Source organism: Prionailurus bengalensis, chromosome B4, assembly GCF_016509475.1.
Source record: "Prionailurus bengalensis isolate Pbe53 chromosome B4, Fcat_Pben_1.1_paternal_pri, whole genome shotgun sequence".
NCBI classification, from domain to species: domain Eukaryota; kingdom Metazoa; phylum Chordata; class Mammalia; order Carnivora; family Felidae; genus Prionailurus; species Prionailurus bengalensis.
The window spans coordinates 99,589,322-99,593,957 of record NC_057358.1 but is presented as its reverse complement, the minus strand read 5'-3'; positions in this window follow the sequence as shown (position 1 = coordinate 99,593,957).

Sequence of the window (4,636 nt, the reverse complement as noted above, 5' to 3'; positions counted from 1 at the left end):
TTGCAGTCAAAAACAAACTGATAAGTATTCTTAAAATCTTTCCCCCCAAATTCCTTTTTTTAATTAATAAAATGAAACTTGGATGGGTGAAGTAGGTGATAGGCATTAAAGAATACACTTTAAAAACAAAGTATAAAAAAACAAAATAAAATACAAAATGAAATGATACTCAATTTTTTTAAGTTAAAAAAATTTTTTTTAATGTTTTATTTTTTGAGAGTCAGAGGGAGACAGAGTGCAAGCAGGGGAGGGGCAGAGAGAGAGGGAGACACAGAATCCAAAGCAGGCTCCAGGCTCTGAGCTGTCAGCACAGAACCTGACATGGGGCTTGAACCCATGAACGTGAGATTATGACCCAAGCCAAAGTTGGATGTTCAACCGACTGAGCCACCCAGGTGCCCCTAAAATTTTTTTAATGTTTATTTATTTTTGAAGAGCAGAGAGACAGAGAGTGAATGGGGGAGGGGCAGGGAGAGAGGGAGAGAGAGAATCTGAAGCAGGCTTCAGGCTCTGAGCTGTCAGCATAGAGCCCGATGTGAGGCTTGAACTCACGAGCCATGAGGTCATGACCTGAGCTGAAGTCAGATGCTTAACCAACTGAGCCACCCAGGTGCCCCAAAATGATACTCAATTTTAAAGAGAAGAATAATGATAGAGATGACTTATATAGATCCCATTCCTTCAATGAAATAGCTGAATAGCATTTTGTTCATGTAATGGCATATGGCCTGTAACTGGTACCTTTAGAAAATAAATCAACTGGCTCCATTTTCCTGTGGGTAGGCAGATGAAATTAGAGCACTTTGTACTAAATGAAAAAAAAATTTTTTTTTTAGCTTTTCCTTGAAGTCATTGTTTCACGTTGTACAGGGATTATTTGAAGATGACTTTCCCACAGTACAACTGGCCAACTTAATTCCTCTAAGACATAGGAATGACTGAAGAGTGTTTTTAGTTTTCCTCAGAAAAGCAGGTTAAGCAAGCTCTTGGGTCTGGAACCTGGTGAATCTAATGTAATCGTATTCATCCTGCAGTGACAGCCCCAGTGACCAGAAGTTGCTCAAACTGTAAAAGAATAGAGTGGGTCTCAAAGTAAATAACAGTAGCTCAAAGCATTTGTGGAGGGGTAGGGACATTTAAGGAATTTTCAGCCTTCAGGATTTAACAGGTGGAACACAGAATAGTTTGTGTTGCTTGGTCTTTCTATCTAGTAGAAAGATTTGCAGTTCAACTCCAGCCCATAATCCACAATTGGCCAGAGGCAAAATTGTGAGGCAAATCTTGTTCTCACTTTGTCCTGACTGGGTAGCACTGCAGATAATCTCATGGGCTTTGGAAACTGCCTGAGTTCAAATGCTGACTCTGCACTGCTAGCTGTATGACCTTGGCAAAGGTGCTTAAACTCTCTGTGCCTCAGTAAACCCATGTATCAAATACAGATATCAGTGGAACTCACTGTCATGTGAGTATATTGACTTAGCATGCATAAGGAACTTAGCAAAACTGCCCGGTGCAGTGTAAGCATTTAGTAAGTGTTAGCTGCTATTTTTCATAATTCTGCCTCTGGTATCCTAGGACTCACTATTTGTTGTTCCTATATACTTGCGTTTATTTATTTTGTATAAGAAATAATCACATATCTAGTTTTAACAGTACATTAAGAAAACATTAATGAGTAAGTCAGAAAGAATTCTAGGGATGGAGAAACCTTTCCAATACTCAGAAATGTAATCACCTAAGTACTGTTTATTGCAGGCTTGCAAATAACCAGATGAGCAAAGTAAAAGACAATTCCTGTTTAGAGTCAAAGGCTGGGATTTTCCTTGTAATGCACAAGGGGATTGATTGACAGGACACTGAACAAGAAAATACCCTTTTCTTAAGTGAAATGGGTTTGTATCTTTTATGGCTTTCTGACTCCTTTGTGTACCCGGTGAAAGCTAACTCTTTTTCTTGCATATGTCCTTTACTCTCACTCATCTTTTAGGTCTCAGCTTGGACATTACGTCCTCTGAGAAGACTCCCTTCCCTCCTTGAGTTTCCATAAGAAACTTTCCCACCTTTTATAGCACTTAGCGTGTTATACCGGCACAACAGTCAACCTGTTGACTCCCATTAGATCACAGATTGATGAGAACAGAGAAATTATCTATTTTGTTTGTTGTTGTAAACTTGGCCCCTAGCACAGTGCTTAGTGCATAATAGATGCTCAATAAAATTTCGTTCTGTTTAAGACCTTTAAACTTTGGTGCTGGGGGCCGTTGGTTTTGAGCATTAGTAAATGTGGACCCTGGAGGGGCTGGGTGAGCCTGAGGCTTGCTGGGCATTATTTTCACATGCAGGGTATATAGGAAGAATGAATTAGGCCCCTGGAATTCCCCTGGCAATGAGAATGTGCTTCAGTTTCTACTTACCTGTTTTCTTACTCCGTGCTTTGCTCTTCAAATACAATCTTTAACTCCTGAATATTGAATGGCCCCTGATAAACCTATTGTAGGGGCTGGGGCTGGGGGTGGGGCTAGACAAGACCTGCAGTGGGCATTGGGATGGGGAAGAGGCCAGTCACTTACCTGTTCACTTTTGGGCCATCCCAGGATACAGCTCTATTTGTTTTTCAACTGAAAGGTCAAGTCCCTGTGCAGAGCCCTCAGTGGATGTGCAGATAGCTTGTTTCCGTTTCCATTTTCTGGCCTTGGGCTGCTCTGAGACTTCCTCCAAAGGTTTATGAGTATCTTTGCTAGATAACTTGGGGCTTAGACTTCCTTTTGGAGGAGATAAATCTTACCTGAGTCATTCAAAGAATTCTTATTATTCAGAATCCTTTGTGGTGTGGGTTAACCCAGCTGGACCTGTGGCTTCCCTTCTGTCATCTCATCTGCCTGTTCGTCTCACTTGTTCATATCTTTCCGCTGAATCAGGATGTTAACTGGTCAAAGTGTCTGTATACTATATGCAAAATGAGGTTGCTGTTGTGTCACCAAGGAGGAGCCCTTTACCTTTTTGCCATTTGCATGAGAAGAAAAGGTCCATTAAGAAGGTTTGTGCTGGGTAATGATTATGTGCCTCTATCTCTTTTAATTCCTGCTTTAAAAAGGAAGTGACTCATACTGTGGATAAACTGGACTTGAAAGAATGTCTGGCTTATGCAAAGCTCTTATTTACATACTAGTCTCTTTCATTCACAAGAAAATAGGGACTCAAGGACTTTGGAGTTCCTCCCTTTTTAGTCCTGTTCTTTGATAGCCTAAATGATCTCTGGGAGGATTTTGTCTACCCTTAGCACCTTCCCCAACCCCCCACCCCCCTTCCTTTCTCTGTTGGACGTAGGAATTGCAGGAAGGTAAGAGCAGAGACCAGAGAGATAGTATAAGTTCCTCTATCTTACATTCCTAACTCCTGAAAGGCTCAGACCTTCCACCACTAGTATTTCATGCCTTCTTGTCTGTCTAGATGAAGTTATATTTACACCCTACAGTGTCTTTCCCAGGGTTTAATAAAGTGGTTTAGAGTCAGGTTAGGGGCATGTGCATTAGTGTCAGCTAGACCTGGCTCGGTTTCAGACTAGCTGTGTGGTCTTGGGCAAGTCATTTATTTCTTCTATAAATAGGAATCCTAATAGTAGCTGGGTCAAGACTGCTATGATGGTGACATGAAACTTTATGTAAAGCACATGGCCTGGTAACTGGCCGGTCGTAAACTCATTCAATATTTGAGATTATCATTAATTGAGAATTTTATGTGTAGGGACACGTGGGTGGCTCAGTCGGTTGGTTAAGCGTCTGACTCTTGATTTCGACCCAGGGAATGATCTCACAGTTTGTGGGATTGAGCCCTGTGTTGGACTCCATGCTGACAGCGCAGAGCCTGCTCTCCCTCTGTCTCTGTCCCTGCCTGCAAAATAAATGAATAAACTTAAAAAAAATTTTATATATAAGCTTAGTCTCTATTTTTAAAATTTAATTAATTAATTAATTAATATATAATTTATTGTCAAATTGGTTTCCATACAATACCCAGTGCTCATCCCAACAGGTGCCCTCCTCAATGCCCATCACCCTTAAACTTTGTTTTAGAGAGAAAGATCATGAGCAGGGGAGCGGGAGAGAGGAAGAGAGGAAGGGGGGCAGGAGAGAGAGAGAGAGAGAGAGAGAGAGAGAGAGAGAGAGAGAGAGAATGAATCTTAAGCAGGCTCCGAGCTTAGCACAGACTCAATCCTACAACCCTGGGATCATGACCTGAGCTGAAATCAAGAGTTGGATGCTTAACCAACTGAGCTACCTAGGAGCCTCAGTCTCTACTTTTTAATTTTAAGTTTCTTTTTTTTTTGCATTTTATAAATAATTTCTTCAAGTTTAATTATTTTCTCAGTATTTGTTGAACAAATGAATTTGGTGAATGAATGGTAGTAGCTTATGTTCTCAATTATAAGACCCTACTATAGTCTCAAAAGTTCTAATTTGTTCCTGAGGTTTCTGGGCAGACAGTCCACTTCAGGGTGAAGAGTTGATTCTTTTCTTTTATGGCATTAAAAGGGGTTCCTAGAAGCCAGGTTTCCTTGCACTGCCACTGGCTTCTGAACCAGAGGTGACCTCAGGCAGGTGTAATCCAGAACAACTCCCACTTAGGCCTGGCCCAG